The sequence below is a fragment of the Chiloscyllium plagiosum genome, unplaced genomic scaffold (assembly GCF_037043375.1).
Source record: "Chiloscyllium plagiosum isolate Xiang-an unplaced genomic scaffold, Cpla_swu_hap1 HiC_scaffold_9, whole genome shotgun sequence".
In the NCBI taxonomy this organism is placed as follows: domain Eukaryota; kingdom Metazoa; phylum Chordata; class Chondrichthyes; order Orectolobiformes; family Hemiscylliidae; genus Chiloscyllium; species Chiloscyllium plagiosum.
Genome location: NW_028270147.1, coordinates 38245793 through 38266012, shown reverse-complemented (window position 1 = coordinate 38266012; position 20220 = coordinate 38245793). Strand labels below are relative to the sequence as shown.

The following is a 20220-nucleotide window of genomic DNA, read 5'->3' as shown; positions in this document are numbered from 1 at the left end:
ATATATTTTTTCTTAATGATGCATCACATGCTGATTTGTACTGACAGTAAGTTGCAGAAAGTATGAATTACTGCCTGGGAGCTCAAAGGCATTAATATATCATGGGTGAAAAATGAGCACAATACAACCCAGGACTGAGCTGGGATATGGAGGCCAGTGGTGGAGGAAAGGAGAGGAGAGCGAACATCAACTTTAAGCTGGAGGGAGGAGACTGGAAGAGGAAAGCATGTTTCAGTAGTGGAGATAAGAGACAAAGCTGGCCAGCCATAGGAGTGCTGAAGTAAGGGTGATGCAGGTCATGCATGCTGATTCATGTATTTCCAAAATGGTATTTGCATACATTTATAATGAATAGATGCCAATGGTGTGATATTGATGTACTACAGTGTCATATATCAGCATGTCTGCTTCCTTCACTGTCTAGTGCTGACAAATATTGACAAGCTGCCTGGCTTTCTGTCTCCTCTAAAAGGCAAGCAAGGCAGAGATGCTTTGAGCATCCATAAGCACAAAGTGAATAACTGCTAAGGAAGCAAGCCAAGAGCTGTACGCTGCAGCCTGTTCCGATGCATGAGATGGGTGCCTGCTCTTGTACACAAAGCCACATGGCAGCAGCAATACAATGTAAGGTGTCAGTAGACTCTGTAAAATGTACTATTGAAATGCTAAGCAGTGTTATAAGGTAGTTCAAAATGTGCCATGATGGTGTGTTGCCAATGCCAATCTCCATGGACAGAGGATGCAGGTGGCCTTCAACAATGAAGCATACCCTGAGGTGGTTTAGATTCCCTACAGTGTGGAAACAGGCCATTTGGCCCAACAAGTCCACACCAACTCTCAGAAGAGCGACCCACCTCCCTCTGACTAATGCAGCTAACACTATGGGCAATTTAGCATGGCCAATTCATCTGGCCTGTGGGAGGAAATCGGAGCATGCAGAGGAAACCCATGCAGACACGGGGAGAATGTGCAAACTTCACACAGACAGCCACCCAAGGCTAGAATTGAACCTGGGTCCCTGGCACTGTGAGACAGCAGTGCTAACCACTGAGCCACCGTGCCAGCCTGGTTGGGGAATGCTTGCCATCATGAAGAAGGCACTCATAACTTGCAGCTACACTCGGTTTACTTTCAAGTCAGGAATTAGCATTGCCTAGTTTCTCTCTGGTACCTGGGAAAATGCAATCCTGCATATAATATAGGACAGATGAGGTAATAATGAATGTTTACTTAATGCAAATGTGGCCTTTGTCACTCACTATTGAGATTTCCATACAGCTGGTGAAACCTGAAGTATAAAATTGGCCTTTTTTCTCGATATAGAGTTGTAGAGTCATTGAGATATACAGCATGGAAACAGACCCTTCAGTCCAACTCATCCATGCCAACCAGATATCCTAAGTTAATCTAGTTCCATTTGCCAGCATTTGGCCCATATCCCTCCAAACACTTCCTATTCACACCCCCATCCAGATGCGTTTTAAATGTTATAATTGTACCAGCCTCCATCATTTCCTCTGGCATCTCATTCCATACATGCAAAATACTCTGCGTGAAAAAGCTGTCCCTTAGGCCCCTTTTAAATCTTTCCCCTCTCACCTTAAATCTATTCTCTCTAGTTTTGGACTCCTTCACTTTGGGAAAAAGACCTCATCTATTTATTCTATCCATGCCCCTCATGATTTTATAAATCTCTATAAGGTCACCCCTCAGCTTCCGATGCTCCAAGGAAGACAGCTCAAGCCTATTCAGCTCCGATACCCTAAACACTCCAACCATGGCAACATCCTTGTAAATCTTTTCTAAACCATTTCAAGTTTTACAACATCCTTCCTACAGCAGGGAGACCAGAATTGCATGCAGTATTCTAATAGTGGCCTAACCAATGTCCTGTTCAGCTGCAACACGACCTCCCAACTTCTATACTCAACGCTCTGACTAATTAAGGCAAGCATACAAATGGCTTCTTCACTATCCTATCTACCTGTGACTCCACTTTCTATGAACTATGAACTTGCACTCCAAGTTCTCTTTGTTCAGTAACACTCCCCAGGAAGTACCATTAAGTGTACAAGTCCTGCCCTCCTTTGTTTGCATCCAATTCATTTATATAAACGATGCAAAGCAATAAATCCATCTCTGATCCTTGTGGCACTTTGCTGGTCACAGGCTTCCACTCTGAAAAGCAACACTCCAAGACCACCCTCTGTCTTCTACCTTCAAGCCATCAACAATATTATTTTTTCATTCTCGTGTTTCCCCAAATGGCATTCCATTGCTCATGTTGTTCAGCGGCTGCGATAATAAAGATGAAGCTTTTCACCTCCCTTTCATCAGGACAGAAGTGCAAGAAAAAAAGTCTTTAAGGAAGGAACAATTTACACAGCATGAAAAATGGTTACTAATAGGTTGTACTATAGCTTACAGCAGGACCTGTTAACTATTGACTTCAAATCTCCAAGCAATTGTCCATAAATAAATTTTACAAAAGTCAGAGTTCTAAAAAATTTAAAGAATGTTAGCAAAGTGCCCAATCTAAAAGCCACATATAAGTCAGTGAACATGCAGCATGTTTGTATTCATATACGTTTAGGCTTAATTACAACACTGGTAAAAACAATGACTGCAGATGCTGGAAACCAGATTCTGGATCAGTGGTGCTGGAAGAGCACAGCAGTTCAGGCAGCATCCAAGGAGCTTCGAAATCGACGTTTCGGGCAAAAGCCCTTCATCAGGAATAAAGGCAGTGAGCCTGAAGCATGGAGAGATAAGCTAGAGGAGGGTGGGGGTGGGGAGAAAGTAGCATAGAGTACAATGGGTGAGTGGGGGAGGGGATGAAGGTGATAGGTCAGGGAGGAGAGGGTGGAGTGGATAGGTGGAAAAGAAGATAGGCAGTTAGGACAAGTCCGGACAAGTCATGGGGACAGTGTGGGCTGGAAGTTTGGAACTAGGGTGAGGTGGGGGAAGGGGAAATGAGGAAACTGTTGAAGTCCACATTGATGCCCTGGGGTTGAAGTGTTCCGAGGCAAAAGATGGGGTGTTCTTCCTCCAGGCGTCTGGTGGTGAGGGAGCGGCGGTGAAGGAGGCCCAGGACCTCCATGTCCTCAGCAGAGTGGGAGGGGGAGTTGAAATGTTGGGCCACAGGGCAGTGTGGTTGATTGGTGTGGGTGTCCCGGAGATGTTCCCTAAAGCGCTCTGCTAGGAGGCGCCCAGTCTCCCCAATGTAGAGGAGACCACATTGGGAGCAACGGATACAATAAATGATATTAGTGGATGTGCAAGTAAAACTTTGATGGATGTGGAAGGCTCCTTTAGGGCCTTGGATAGAGGTGAGGGAGGAGGTGTGGGCGCAGGTTTTACAGTTCCTGCGGTGGCAGGGGAAAGTGCCAGGATGGGAGGGTGGGTTGTAGGGGGGCGTGGACCTGACCAGGTAGTCACGGAGGGATCGGTCTTTGCGGAAGAAGGAAAGGGGTGGGGAGGGAAATATATTCCTGGTGGTGGGGTCTGTTTGGAGGTGACGGAAATGTCGGCGGATTATTTGGTTTATGCGAAGGTTGGTAGGGTGGAAGGTGAGCACCAGGGGCGTTCTGTCCTTGTTAAGGTTGGAGGGGTGGGGTCTGAGGGCGGAGGTGCGGGATGTGGACGAGATGCTTTGGAGGGCATCGTTAACCATGTGGGAAGGGAAATTGTGGTCTGTAAAGAAGGAGGCCATCTGGTGTGTCTGTGGTGGAACTGGTCCTCCTGGGAGCAAATACGGCGAGGCGGAGGAATTGGGAATACGGGATGGCATTTTTGCAAGAGGTAGGGTGGGAAGAGGTGTAATCCAGGTAGCTGTGGAAGTCGGTGGGTTTGTAAACATTGGCATCTGCCTGACAATATGAAAAATTGCCCAGGTATGTCCTATAAAAAGCAGGTCAAATCCAACCCAGCCAATTACTGCTCCAACAGTTTACAGTTGATCATCAGTAGAGTGACGGAAAATGTCATCAATAATGTTATCAATTAGCACCTGCTGAGCAATAAACTGCTCAGAGATGCCCAGTTTGGGCTCCGCCAGGGCCACTCAGCTCCTGACCTCATTACATCCTTGGTTCAAATATGGACAAATGATCTGAATTACAGAGGTGAGGTGAGATTGACATCCCTCTAGCTTTGGACTCCCCTACCCCGGAAAAAGACCTTGTCTATTTACCTTATCCATGCACCTCATGATTTTATAAACCTCTATAAAGTCATCCCTCAGCCTCCGATGCTCCAAAGAAAATAGCCCAAACCTATTCAGCTCCAATATTACAACCATCAAGGCCACATTCGACCAAGTGTGGCATCAAGAAGCCCTAACAAATCTGGAATCAATGAGTATCAGGAAACAAACTCTCCACTGGTTGGAGCTATAGTTGGTATATAGGAAGATGGTCGTAGTTGTTGCAGGTCAGTCATCTCAGGTACTGGGCATCTCTGCAGGAGTTCGTCAGAGTAATGCCCTCGGCCCAACCATCTTCAGCTGCTTCATTAATGATCTCCCTCCGTTATAAGGTCAGAATTGAAGATGTTCGCTGATGATTGCACAATGTTCAGCACCATTCGCAACTCCTCACATACTGAAGCAGTCCATGTTCAAAGTCCAACTCATCCAAGCTGACCAGATATCATATAAATCTAGTCCCATTTTCCAACATTTGGCCTAAATCCCTCTAAACCCTTCCTATTCATATTCCCATCCAGATGCCTTTGAAATATTAAAATCGTACCTGCTTCCACCACTTGCTCTGGCAGGCCATTCCATACATGCACCATGCCCTGGGTGAAGTCATCTCTTAGGTCCTTTTTAGATCTTTCCTCTTTCACCTCAAACCTATGCCCTGTGGTTTTCGACTCCCCCACCCTGGGGAAAAGACCTCGCCTATTTACCCTATCCATGCCCCTCATGATTTTGCAAACATCTATAAGGTCACCCCTCAGCCTCCGACGCAGCAGGGCCTATTTTGCCTGGAGACACTGTCAATCAGACAGCCTTCACTCATCTGTCTGTGACACTTAATTGGATGGAGAATCAGGAGGCAGCTTCTCAGTAGTCCATGTTTGAGAAGATCGCAAGGAGGGTCCCATCGTGGCCACCATTGGATTTCTGTCCAAAATAAAGTTGGACCTGGGGGCCCATAAAGTTCATGATAAAATCCAGCCCACATTATTTTGGTTAACCATGATATGGAGAAGCCAGTGTTGGACTGGGGTGGACTATGACCTGCTGCGCTTTTCCAGCACCATACTCTCGACTCTAATCTCCAGCATCTGCAATACTCACTTTCACCTGGTTAAAAATCACACAACACCAGGTTATAGTCCAACAGGTTTAATTGGAAGCACACTAGCTTTCGGAGCAACGCTCCTTCATCAGGTGATTCGGAGCGTCGCTCCGAAAGCTAGTGTGCTTCCAATTAAACCTGTTGGACTATAACCTGGTGTTGTGTGATTTTTAACTTTGTACACCCCAGTCCAACACCGGCATCTCCGAATCATCACTTTCACCTAGACTATGTAGAATTTCTTTTAAGTCATGCTCTCAAGATAACTTAAGGTTTTATAACAAAAGGTGACATGTTGGGTGGCACGGTGGCTCAGTGGTTAGCACTGCTACCACACAACTCCAGGGTCCCAGGCTTGATTCCAACCTCAGGCGACTGTGTGGAGTTTGCACAATCTCCCCGTGTCTGCATGGGTTTTCTCCGGGTGCTCCGGTTTCCTCTCAGTCCAAAGATGTGCAGGTCAGGTGAATTGGCCATGCTAAATTGCCCATAATGCTAGGTACGTTAGTCAGAGAGAAATGGGTCTGGGTGGGTTACTCTTCGGAGGGGTCGGTGTGGACTGGTTGGGCCAAAGGGCCTGTTTCTACATTATAGGGAATCTAATCTCAGCTCAGACAATGCCTTAAAGGTGTGAGGTTATAGTATGTCTGTGTCCCAATCTTCAGTCAGACTGCTCCTAGCTCCAAAGTGAAATTTACAAAATCTTATATGGATTGACCGCCTGCATTGACAGCTTGCAGGTTCTGCATTTTTAAGCAAAATAGTATGTATCTGCAAACATAATTCTGCAAATACAAATTCACCCCATAAACCTATATATGTGCGCGTGCAAGAGAGAGAGACAGAGTGAGTGTGCGCGTGTGAGTGTGAGTGCACATGAGAAAGTTGCGTGTTTGTGTGTCTGCAAACTTGGTAAAATGTGTGTGTGAGTGTGCTAGGGTATAAGCCTGAGATGGTGCATGTGTGGGTGCAAGTGTGAGGGGTGTATGTGTATGCATATGAGAGAGAGCTTGTGTATGAGAGAGAATATGACTTGAAAGAAGTTCTGGGATTTACATATTAAAGAACCGAAACCAGCAAACACATTATAGAAAATGAAAGACTTAACAATCTAGGTTTGTTCAAAGCGTCATTGTATCACTGTAATCTTTTGCTATAAATTCTGTGTCTTATGGCCCTGTTTCACAATCACCTGATGAAGAAGCAATGCTTCGAAAACCAGTGCTTCTAAATAAACCTGTTGGATTATAACCTGGTGTTGTGTGATTTTTAACTTTATTTGGTTGACATCACTGCTGCTTCCTTATTACATTTTCTAATTGCTCCTGCCTTTGCTACACAGGGATTAATATTTACTTTTGCTACTGCCTTCCCTTTTACTTACATGTAGAAACTCTTACAGTGTGTTTTTATATTTATGGTTAATTTTGTATGGTTTTGCTACATTGTCTTTTCTCACTCCCTACCAATTTTTAGGTCACCCATTGCTGATATTTAAAACGCCATGAATCCTCAGGCTTATTACTTTTCCTGAAAAATAATAAGCTTCTTTTTCAATCTAAACCTATTCTCTGTTGCAATGTGAAGGATCTTCACAGGCATGAATTACTGTGTCTTCAATGGCTAGCATTTGTCCCCATGTGTCTGGAGGTGGAGTATTGTAAGGGAGGGGTTAACGTTTCAACTACTAGAGTTGTATGTCGACAGTTCATATTTGCTGACTTGAGCTAATATCTATTTATTTGTAATTAATAGTAATTCTTGTTAAGTACAGAAACTTGGTCAGTGCTTTCTGTTAACCTGTCAAAAAAGATAGGTAAATTGGGGAACTTTTGTATATTTTGATAAAATCTTCATCTTTTGTGATGACTCTGACAATAGCGGAGCTTGATTTCCAGTGTACTCCAACCCAGGGAGGTGTGACATTTCCCAAGACTGTGCTCTACTCCGCAAGGGTACAAATCCCTGGCATTTGTTTGAAGTTCAGTATTTCTCAGCTGTGTGAAGCAAATACTATCCTGAAGAGGTGTCAAGCCAGATGCAAACCATTAACTCTTATTTCTCTCATTCTACCAGACCTACTGTGTACCTGGAGGGTTCTCTGTTCTGGTTTCAGATTTCCAGCACCATAGTATTTTGCCTTTAAGCAAATGCGATGTGTATAGACTTCCTTCTCACTCCATGTCAGATGCTCTCAATGATAAACGGCTTCCAAGGATTCCCACTTCCCCAACTGCTTTCCGTTCACCAAAAGCAGCACTTATTCTCCCTGAAGTCATTTCTTTGCTTCAGCAGTGTCCGGGCTTCAACCGTAATCAATTTGTCCAGCAAACATGCTCCCAGATAATGCAAAACCAGAGAACCTGCTCAAGCTCCACACTTCCCCTTTCCAATGTGATCCGCTCCAGGCTTTCCTTACATTGATCTTTAAGGTTCAATGAATGCTTATAAACTAATTTAACACAAGCCCCTTCTAACTGCCATTACTGCAAGCTTTACAGGCAAAATCTTTCCAGCTCTGAATAACTGGTGAGAATGTTGAGAGAATTACCTGAGGATTTGCAATGAGAAACTTCTTGCCATTGAGACTAAGCAGTTCCAATTTCCAACCAAATGCTGAATGGCAAGATGACATTCTTGCTAGTCAACGGTGAGAGGTCTATTGCATTAACATTATCATTACTATCTTGTGTGCAGTTTCCTCTTCTCTCACTTGCCATATAGAAACTAGTTGGTGACAATTCCTGACCTAACAGTGACAGCAGTAACCTGACAACTCCAGCTCATTGCTTGCTATCCTGGATTTCCACCAGTCAATAACATCTCAAGGCACACTCTATGAACAATGTCTCCCTTTCCAACAGGACCTCCAGGTCCCAATCAGTGAAGCAGAATGCCAATTACCTTTTGTCTAACATATCCAGGGCAAAAAAGATAAATAGTGCAGGACAGTTGTGGAATGCCAATTCTTGACTGGGCACATAGCTGAGCTTTACAGATGGCACAGACACCTACAATCCCAGAAGACCCCGATAGTTTCCGCCTGCAGAGGAACAATATGATGATCAGAGTATCAAAAGGGTGTGTTTCTTATTTAATGAGGTAAGTTTGGAAAGCTAGCACAAGAAATCCTGTTAGAGGCTTGCACAGAGAAATCTTCCATTAAACTTGCCAAAGACTGACATTTAGGCCAATTTCAGATATGAGTCAGCCCTAGACCTCCAGTAAGTAAGCTGCTTATCGTTTTTATAGCTACATTTCTTCATGTCTAATTCTATTAAACAAATATCAGCAATTTCATTTATCTGGATATTTTGGCAGTCATCAAAGCATAGTAATTTAATTACCTCACTTGCCTAACTATTAACTTCTTAAAACAATAATGAGCACAATCATTTAGGTTCACAAGACTTATTGGTGCTTCAGTTGTACTTACTCTATTTTTGACTTCTAAACTTTACTGAAACTGAAAGTTAGATGCAAAAACACATGAACTATGAACTCGATACTCACAATATCAAGGTGAAAGCCTGTGAGTCAATAGTGGGTGCAGGTAAAAGCCTTGCTATTGAATCCTGTCAGTTTTCTTCCTCAGAGGTGGAGATAGTGCTGAGGCTCTCCAGCACTGGTCTTTCCTTGGAGATTCACTGGGTGCACTTAATGCCTGAGTAAGAAAGAGCAAATAAGTTACATAAAAGGGATAAAAGCTTATGCAGCTAAAAAAAGTTAGCTCTTGTCACGGTGGGAGAGCAGAACAGCATAGCTCAATGAGGCTTACTGCTTTAGTTAGCTTTGCATTCCTCTGCATCCCCACATGAACAATTGAGCTCTTCTCTTCCCAGCATTCTGCAATGACATGGCACATTCATTCTGGGTTATACAGCAAGGCTTTGCCGGAAAGCTTCATTTCAGGGAGGTCTATGGTCTGTTCAGTTACGGCCCTGGTAGGAGTATGAGCAAAGTTGTAACATCATTCTGCTTCAGATTGAGTCTTTCATCAAAATGTCATGGCCCTTGTCTGGATGTCTCCCAGCAAGTCAATGTCTCCCTGAATGGCCCAAGGGCATTGGAAGAAGACAAGAGCTTATAAATCAATGACATTAACATCATGGTACCTTCCAGGATTACCTGCATGGACCTCCTAAATCTGGCATCAATAGTCAAAGACATGTTGCACATTGATGTAGTGGAAGCCTTTGCAGTTAACCAACCCTGCAAGTGGGTAATAGGGCAGTCTAAAGCCATATGGGTGTAATCTCCAATGTCCTACATTTGGGCGAAGCCAGCAATTTTAGAGATTTTCATTGCTTGGGCCACCTAACATTTCTTATCATGAAGGAAGGACATAATGAGTGTCATCTGAAGAAAATGGCATCAGTGACATTCTGATTGCATTTGTGTTTGAGGACTGGGAGATGTCACACAAGTTGCCAGTTGCTACTTGAAGTGAGAAAATATCATGGAAACTCAAGGTAGCTGTGATCTTGACAGCCTTCAGATGGGTTTGTCATGTATTGTTTACAAATGCACAATCTGCTTCAGCAGATGACAAGGTGGGTAAAGATAACTGAGAATATCCTTTGTCTGCATCTGCACTGTGGTTCTGAGAGCTATAGATAATAACAGTGAAGCTGATATATTTGGGTATGTCATTCTTCTCCACCATCATGGGGGTTCTCATCAGCCAACTGTCCCTCTGGAGTCTGTGCAGCAGCCATTGGAAATTGCCATTCTTGATGGGCTTACTGATTACAGTCTGATTGCTCTTTCATTTGACCCTGCCTTCATCTCTGTATGAATGTCAAGAGGAATCCACCAATTGTGATGAGCATGTTAGACGCATGAACTAATAATATGGGAAAAGTCAGAAACAGAGCAGCTTATCAGTAATACTGAGTCCTGAGCCCTTGCATCAATCAAAATGAAGTAACATATGTGCAATACAGACTTCACAAGGTGGCTTTCCTGAATAAGGAGCTCTGAGATATATAATATTATCTAGATGTATGATGCAGAATCAAAGTACTAATGTACGTTAGGAGAGTGAACTTCTGGCATGAATGCATCATCCCTTAACAAAGGAAGCTGCCCTTGAATATCATAGACTATGTACTTGCATACTTAGAATATAGTGTATAAATGTAGCAGCTCTGAAGCATTGTCTACCAGTATCAGTTCGGAAACATGTCCCAAATAGGCAAATCCAGATGAAACCTCTAAAGTTAGCATTTGCTTAGATTTTTTAAATGACACGGCAAGGAAACATTTAGTGTGAACAACATAATAGTTGTGATTTAGATTAGATTACATTACAGTGTGGAAACAGGCCCTTCGGCCCAACAAGTCCACACCGACCCGCCAAAGCGCAACCCACCCGTACCCCTACATTTAACCCTTACCTAACACTATGGGCAATTTATCATGGCCAATTCACCTGACCTGCACATCTTTGTGACTGTGGGAGGAAACCGGAGCACCCGGAGGAAACCCACGCAGACAGGGGGAGAACGTGCAAACTCCACACAGTCAGTCGCCTGAAGCGGGAATTGAACCCGGGTCTCTGGTGCTGTGAGGCAGCAGTGCTAACCACTGTGCCACCGTGCCGCCCACAGATTGCTTGACGCCATATTTTTAAAAGAATGACCTGCCAATGAATGGCAATTTGTTGTCAGATGGGTGGCATTATAGAATCAGTGAATGCATAATTAATCCTAGCAGGGCCTCAAATTCAAACAATAATAACTCTTCCCAAGAAAAGAAAAATGATAACTTACTCCACCTACATTACACGCAGTGGTAGCTATTTTTGTCTTGTTATTATACAGTTGAATTTGAATTAAAGATGGCAAGGTTTCAACTTAGTTTCCTTGAGAGGGGTTTGGAGGCTCCAGCTGAGATTTAGAATGACCTCCCCATTCCTCATATCCTCTTTGGGTTACTGTACCTGTGTCTCTGATGACCTTACTGCCTTCTCCCAATTTTCATTCATTCTCTTTATATAATGCTAAGGTCCCAACTTTATCTCGAGCCCATGGCTTTGCGAATTGCTAAGTGCTTGTTGGCCACATGCTCTCCTCATTTGGGGAGAACGTGACAATTATTTGTGAATGTTTCAACTCCTGAAGCTATCCATCCATTTCCATGCTGTATGTGATTCCAAGTTCCATCTTGAATTGCCCCATTTTGTTATAATCATTCCCTCAGTAACCCAGTCCAATAAACCCCAATCCCAGGTTTGAGCTTCCCAGAACTCCACACGCAGTTCCCCGATGAACTCCCTGATCATTAATGTCCAAACTCCTAGGACTGACTATGACTCACCCACTGGATTGAATCGGCAGACTAGCCCTGACTGAGTTTGCACCAATCCACATGCACCAGCCCTGACCTGATGTCTTCATAGTACCCTACATGTAATTTCCAAATTGATTTCATTTGACCTGCAGAACTGACCAGTGTCAAAGCTCCAAACTGCAAAGACCTGGGGGGGGGGGGGGGGGGGTGGGGGGGGGGTGGAGTAGGGACATATTCACAAAGAGGGTGGCTCATGTGTGGAATGAACTACCAGAGGAAGTAGTGGAAGCAGGTACAGTTACAATATTTAAAAGATATTTGGCCACGTGCATGAATAGGAAAGATTTAGATGGATATGGGCCAAATGCAGGCAAATGAGATTGATTTAGTTTAAGAAACTTGACTCTATGAATCAAAATGGATCTCCAAACTCTGACATGAACAAATACCTCACTGAATGTGCTGAACCTCCTGGACTAGATGGGAGACTGCCTTGACACCACCAAGGACTAGTTTCCTTTGACTTTCAGACATGGCCATTTGGTTGAAACAAATGCAGTGTGTTTGCCATAGAAACTGCAGGTACAAAGTGTAGGTGCAGCAACCTCTCCAGCCCCTTGACTAGGAGGTAGTGAGGACTGTAGATGCTGGAAAGTCAGAGCTGATAAAGTGTAGAGCTGGAAAAAGCACAGCTGGTCAAGCAGCATCAGAGGAGCAGAGGAGTCGATATTTCAGGTTGGAACCTTTCGTCAGGATTGTCAACTCCCTGCTCCTCTGATGCTCCTTCACCCCCTTGACTGTTCAGTGCTCTAAACTGTGACAAGCTGCCTGTCTGTCCCTCTGCGCTGTTAAGCAATACAAGCCACAGAGGCAAGCAGCTTTCAAGTAAGTGCAAAGTAAATGTGTGTTGAAACTTTATTGCTGGAACAGCACAGCAGGTCAGGCAGCATCCAGGGAACAGGAGATTCGACGTTTCGGGCATAGGCCCTTCTTCAGGAATCCTGAAGAAGGGCCTGTGCCCGAAACGTCAAATCTCCTGTTCCCTGGATGCTGCCTGACCTGCTGTGCTGTTCCAGCAATAAAGTTTCAACTTTGATCTCCAGCATCTGCAGACCTCACTTTCACCTCAAAGTAAATGTGTGCAAAGGCAATAAGCTAAGACCTATAAGATGCACCTTGTGTAGATATATCCCTGTGGGCAAAACTACCTGGCAGAAGAATGCAAGTCCCTGAGCTCCAAAATGAAGTTGAAGTGATCATTGAATTGATCCAAAAACAGCCTTGCTGATGTGGTGAGGCTACTGGTTCAGCAATATCTATTTGCTCTGACGAAATCGTGGAAGGGTCAGTGTCCATTGACCATATAGTGACATTGGTGTGAAAATAGGGATGGCTGAAAGCTCAGGGAAGCAAACAATGAGCTGCTGCCAACAGGTTATCACACTGATTTTCATATTGGCAATTGGTACCTTGAAGAATGAGATGATAATTTAGAACTGTATAGAGATGAAGGAAATTTGCCAAATATTGAGACGCAAATGCATAGAAATAAGGTAGTCTGTACTGAATCCCAATGTTCAGAACTCAATGCTTAAATTCCAAGGGAAAATTGGAAACTTTTCTCAACATTGAGAATCTAATATTTCTATTTTCACAATGTTTTGCTAACTTTATTATCACTGCCCATATCACTTGTGGGAGAATAAGATTCTGCCCAATGTTTAGAACATAGAACATAGAACAATACAGCACAGAACAGGCCCTTCGGCCCACGATGTTGTGCCGAACATTTGTCCTAGCTTAAGCACCCATCCATGTACCTATCCAGTTGCTGCTTAAAGGTCGCCAATGATTCTGACGCTGCCACTCCCACAGGCAGCGCATTCCATGCCCCCACCACTCTCTGGGTAAAGAACCTACCCCTGACCTTTCACCCTTCACCTTAAATTTATGTCCCCTTGTAACACTCTGCAATTTTTCTCTTTGCAGTTTCTCTTTGCAATTTTAGTAGGATGTGTTTAAAGTAAATGACAGTGAAAATGGAAACAGAAAACTTCATTATAATTAGTAAATGACCGACCCCCCGCTTGACCGACCTTGACTCTAACTCCCTGAAAACTGATTTTGAACAGTTCCAGAATATTTTAATTTTAACCTGTGACATGACCAATTTTTGGGAGTTAGAATGCAATCCAATCAATCGTCAGACCCAGAAATCCATTGGACATGCAGTAAAACAGACAAATCCCTCTGATCTGAGTGTCTGCAGCTCATTGTTCCTTTGAATAGAGTTTCCATTCATGGGAGCCAATTTGTGAAGCCAACCGTATGAGGCTTTGCTCAGTGGCTTAGCACAGTGTGATTTTCAGCCTATTCCTTTAAAATCGCATTGGACTCCTACTTGCATCCCAGGAAAATTTGAATCTTCCGAATTTACACAAATTATATACATTTAATTTCAAACATTTGATCTGCATTACAGGTTCATTTTTAGTTTTGATATCGGAATAGTTTGGAACAGGATTGTTTTTCTGTTTCCAATTAATATGTTTGGCACCTGAATCAGCGTCAAGTTAAAATGGCAGTAAGCAGAGGTTTGGCAGTAGCAGAAGATAAAGTCAATTTGTTGTTTTAAACCTAGCTGCCCTGTGCCTGGTGGGTCAGCCGCCACAAAATTTTACTTGGTAAGTTTTATTTTGAAACTTGCTTATTTATGAATACAGTAAGCTGCAACTGATCCAACAATAATCCCTGAGATATCCCACTGAACATTGTCTTCTATAAATTATTCAGCTCCACTTACAAGCTCTGCTGTCAAACAGCATTCTACCCATTTCAAAAGCATTCCATGTGTACCATTTAGAACAGGTTTAAGACCAACTGGGAAAGTAAATAAATACTGATTATGTAATGCTGTTTAGAGAACCCAATATAAATTGTTGCTCTGCTTGTTATAGAATTGAAAGAGAACATTCAATAACCCAATTTGCCTCGAGGTAATAAAACATACACAGTCACTTGACCAACCTTCTGTCAATAGTTCATAAAGGCCTCTGATGCATTTAATGTTTGTTAAACATAGATTGTATTTGATCAAAAATCAAAGGTAAACACTTGTTCAGTGGAGATGTGTGTTATCAATTAACAAAGGCTCAAGGTTTCTAACCTGCATGCCAGAATACAATAATGATAACACTTGATACCATGGGCTTGGAACACTGACAACATCACCATCCTTTATAATTACACGGAACTCTTAACAGTATGTGTAATTCTAATGAAAAGATGTCTGCAAGTAAGGTGAGCTCTGGCCTCTGGCCACTTTTCTCATTTTGCTGGGCGGACTGACAATTTGTTGTGATAGGGAGCACATTCACTTGGTCAGAAAATAGCATGTACCGCAAGAAATATCATTAAAAGGAATAAGCGCTTACCTTTTGGACAAAAAGACCATAAAATACAGGAGCAGAAGTCGGGCATTCAGTTCACCGAGTCTGCTCCACTATTCAATGAAATCATGGCTAATCTGGTTTTCCCCAACTCTGCTTTTCTGCCTTTTACCCATAACCCTTGATGCCTTTACAGATTAAAAATCTATTTCAGTCTTGAATATATTTGATGATCCAGCCTTGACAGCCCTCAGTGGCAAATAATTCTACAGATTCTCTACCTTTCAGAGAGGAAGTTCCTCCTCACCTCTGTCTTAGATAAGTGACTTGTTACTCTGAGGTAATGCCCTCTGATCTTAGACCCCCAATCAGGGAAACAACCATTTTACATCTATTCTATCAAGTCACCTAAGAATCTTGAATGTTTCAATAAGCTGCCTTTTATTCTTCCAAATGCCAATGAGTACAGGTCCAACCTACTCAGCCCCTCCTCATAAGACAGATCTACTAGAGCCAGGATCAACTAGTAAACCTTCTCGCAATTGCATCCACTGCCAGTACGCCTTTGCTTAGACAATGGTATAAAAATCATTCTTAGTAGTGCTTTGTATTGTTTTAGCAAGGGTTTCTCATTTCATTTGCCTTCCTATTACCCGCTGAAGTTGAGTGCTTTTTTTTGTGATTTATGCATGAGGACGCCCAAATTCCTCTGTTCCATAGCTTCTTCAATCTTCTTCCATTTGAATAATATTCAGCTCTCTACTCTTCCTGACAAACTGCATAACCGTACCTTTTCCCACAGTATATTCCGTCTACTAAGACCTTGCCATTTACTAAATCTAGGAGAAAGTGAGGACAACAGATGCTGGAGATCAGAGCTGAAAAATGTGTTGCTGGAAAAGCGCAGCAGGTCAGGCAGCATACAAGGAGCAGGAGAATTGACGTTTCGGGCCTGACCTGCTGTGCTTTTCCAGCAACACATTTTTTGGCATTTACTAAACCTGCCCACATTCCTCCACAGTCTCTTTGAACTATTCTTGTCACTTGCCTTCCTGTCTATTATTATGTCATCCATAAATCTAGCTGAACTAAATTCAATTGCGTCATCCATGTCATTAATATATATTGTAAATGATCGTAATCCCAGCACTGATCCCTATGGCACACCACTGGGCATAGGTTGCCATCCTGAAAATCCCCCCACTTCTCCCAAATCTCTGTCTTCTATTAGTAAGCCAATCCTCTATCCATGTGAATAAGTTATTTCCAATACTATTGGCTCCTGTCGTCTTAAGGAGTGGTACCTTATCAAACACCTCTGGAAGTGCAAATATATTAATCCACTGTTTCCCCTTTATCTAAAATAAAGCAAGACATCTAATCTAATTATTTATCTTACTTGTTACCTCCTCATAGAATGCTAATAAATTTTTCAGGCATGATTTCCATTCAGTGAAGTCATGCTAACCCTGCTTGATCACATCTTCTATTTCTAATTGCTCTGTTAGTACTTTGGCCATTTTCCAATCCTCTGGTACTTTACTAGAACCTGGGAAGATTACGAACAGTGCACCCATTATCTTTGCAGCTCCATTTTTGAATATCCTAGGATACATCTCACTAGGTCCAAGGAACTTATCAGTCTTTAACCCCATTAGTTTCCCCAGCAGTTTTGTATTTTTTAAAAAGTGTGAAGGCAAAATTGCCATAGTCTTACCAGACCATCTGGCTGGTCTCTCATAAAAAAGAGAGACAACTGGTGATGGTTTAAAAACTAAAAGACCTGCAGGTGCTGTAAATCAGAAACAAAAACAGAAGCTCAGCAGGTCTGGCAGAATCTGTGAAGGGAAACCAGTGTTAATCTTTTGGGTCTGGTGACCCTTCCTCAGAACTTATGGTAGCTAGGAAAATGGTGGTGTACAGAGGAACCTCAATTATCTGGCATTCGATTATCCGAATATCAGATTATCCAGCAAGAAGCTCAGTTAAACGATATTATCCATCATTTGATTATCTAGAATTCGATTAACTGAACAAAATACTCCCCGCACGAGTCCTTCGGATAATTGAGTTTCCTCTCTATATGCAGAAGTAAGGGTTGGGGGATGGGGTGGGGTTTGGTATGGAATAAATGATAGGTGGGGATAGGGCCCAAAGAGAGAGAGGAGCTGTTGAACAAACAAAGGAGTAGATAATGATCTGACTGGGAGGGTGAATAGCTATTAATGGAGACTGTTAGTGACTAACAATGGGTAGTGTGTAATGGCAGACTATGTGGTAACAAGGCCTGGTGTGTGGGGTTGCGGACATGGGAGAGTTCAGGCCCTAGAATTATTGAACTCAATATTGAGTCTAGAGGGCTGCAGGGTCCCCGAAAGGAAAGTAAGGCATTGTTCTTCCAGCTTGCGCTTAGCTTTGCTGGAACTTTGCAGCAGACCTCAGAGAGATGTTGGTCAGGGATCAGGGTGGCGTGTTAATGTTGCAGGCACCTGGAAGCTCAGGGTCTTTTTTGCAGAAAGAATGTAGATGTTCTGCGAAGCTGTCACCCAGCCATACACTATATTTCCCCAATGTAGAGGAAACCACATCGTGAGCTGTGAATGCAGTAGACTGCAGTAGGCGGTTTAACCTAAGTTCACCACAGCCGAAAATGTGTTGCTGGAAAAGCGCAGCAGGTCAGGCAGCATCCAAGGAACGGGAGAATCGACGTTTTGGGCATAAGCCCTTCTTCAGGAATGAGGAAAGTGTGTCCAGCAGGCTAAGATAAAAGGTAGGGAGAAGGGACTTGGGGGAGGGGCATTGGAAATGCGATAGGAAATGCGATCCCTTCCTCTTCCTGACCTCTCCGCCCCCACCCCACTCCGGCCTATCACCCTCACCTTGACCTCCTTCCACTCAGCACCGCCTTCCTAACCTGCAATCTTCTTCCTGACCTCTCCGCCCCCACCCCAATCCGGCCTATCACCCTCACCTTGACCTCCTTCCTCCACAGCGACACTGCCACCCCCCACCTTTTCCTCCGCTACATCGATGACTGTATCGGCGCTGCCTCATGCTCATCCACTTTACCAACACCTTCCACCCCGACCTCAAATTCACCTGGACCATCTCAGACTCCTCCCTCCCCTTCCTAGACCTTTCCATTTCTATCTCGGGCGACCGAATCAACATGGACATTTACTATAAACCAACCGACTCCCACAGCTACCTAGACTACACCTCCTCCCACCCTGCCCTCTGTAAAAACGCCATCCCATATTCCCAATTCCTTCGTCTCCGCCACATCTGCTCCCAGGAGGACCAGTTCCAATTCCATACAACCCAGATTGCCTCCTTCTCAAAGACCGCAATTTCCCCCAAGACGTGGTCGACGATGCCCTCCACCGCCTGACTGCGCTTTTCCAGCAACACATTTTCAGCTCTGATCTCCAGCATCTGCAGTCCTCACTTTCTCCTCTAAGTTCACCACATCAAGGGTGAGGGGAGAGGTTGAGAAGGAGAGTCCTTCATGGTAACTTTAGCAAACAATTCCAATAAATATATCACATGGAACTTTGTAAGATCAAAGATGTTGAATAATGCAGTTAACACTTGCTAATGTGCCAACCAATCAAATACAGTGACAGCATGATGACTGCGGTTACATTGAACTTGTATGAGTTAATCAGGCACTTGAGGACATCTATTTCTTATTTTTAGATTTACAATTTTGTTATACATAAATGTGAGTAGACAAACAGGTTTTTAAAAAGTACCAGAAATGAGGAAATGAAATATCTGGTGACTCATTAAAATCTATTTAGTCTAACGTCTCTTAGCAATTTAAATCAGGGAGCAAGCTATGTTAGATTAGAGTTTCAACAACTGATTGAACAGTAAAATGAGTATCAGCAGCACACTCAAATGTTCACTCAACCTCTGCGACACATCACAAACCATATTATAAGTAGGCAATACTCATAGCTATTACTACACTGCATACTTAAATTATTGCTTCAATTATCCCATTTAATAAGTTCTCCTTCGTTGTCAGCTTCATTCCAGTTACAGTTTATACCTTGCATTGCAGATATGACTTGGAGGTGCCAGTGTTGCACTGGAGTGGACAAAGTTGAAAATCACACAACACCAGGTTTATTTAGAAGCACTAGCTTTCTGAGCACCGCTCCTTCACCAAGTCGTTGTCTGGACACCCACAGCCACTAGCACACCTTGATATTCTACAGAACTTTCCTTGTTTGAAGAGCTGCTGGGGGAGGAGGAATCGCCTTTGAAATTTGTTGCACAATCGAGTCTGAGAATTTCTTCAGAATTCCAAATGTTGCTGACAGCTACAGTTATCAATTGTGGAATGGTTGTCATGTTTTGAAGGCATGTTTTAAAACGCTACCCATTACTGTGTTGTGGCATGTATTTCATAGACATTGAATGATAAAGCGCACATATCATGAGCACTCACATACTGTTTGCCTTTGAATTTTAACAAAATAATGAGTTTAGGTCATAAGCAATTAATGAGTCAGTTGAAAAATTGACTGAGGATATTTTACTGCCTGAAGGTAAAATGTATTATTGTACATTCTCTGTCACTATTGTAACAAGTGGAGCAATGGTTTATATTAGTTTCTGAAAACTAGTCAATATTTATTTTTGTTTCCCCTTGGGCTTCTATTTATTGAAGAAATGCAACAGAGAATAAAGAACAAGGAAGGTCTGACAGGAAAGATGAACTTAGAATAGTGCACAGTAAAATTTTTCAGCCTCAATTAAGGAGAATGAAATTGGGATCTGCCAAGTCTCATTCATTTATTACATGCTTGATGGGCATCTTATTTTTCATTGTGTTTCAATGTTAAATAATCACCAGGTTGATTTTTCCAATGAGTCAACAATGTTGTAACTGTCTATCTCTAAACAATCTGAACCTTTCCAGTGTTCTGGCCTTAGCAGGATGAGAGCAGTAAGTCTGTTCTAAATTAGTGACTTCATAAAAGAATATAACAACTTCTCATGACTTATATTTGAGTCCATGGAACTCTGCTGGATGCTGTAATAAAAATTGCTGGATCTTTAATAAAAGCTGCAGAGTTCTCCTATTTAGCTGTCAGTGCTCCTGCTTCTTTGTTCTTAAATCATACTCCTGATGTATAAATCTTTTGCCTACAATGTCCACATATAACTAAACATAGGAATTGGAGATTTGCAAAACACAACAAAATAATTATTAAGCA

At 42.9% G+C, this 20220-nt stretch overlaps 1 long non-coding RNA gene across 1 annotated transcript in view; it reads right to left on the bottom strand.

The window, feature by feature from the left end:
* LOC148149123 (uncharacterized) overlaps positions 1 to 19890 on the bottom strand; it is a 28253-nt gene extending 8363 nt beyond the window's left edge. The window contains exons 1-2 of the long non-coding RNA XR_015758026.1: positions 19047 to 19890; positions 8820 to 8970 (exon numbers count right to left, since the gene is read on the bottom strand). This is a non-coding gene — a long non-coding RNA (uncharacterized LOC148149123). The remainder of the gene's footprint in view (positions 1 to 8819; positions 8971 to 19046) is intronic.
* Positions 19891 to 20220: the final 330 nt, after the last annotated feature.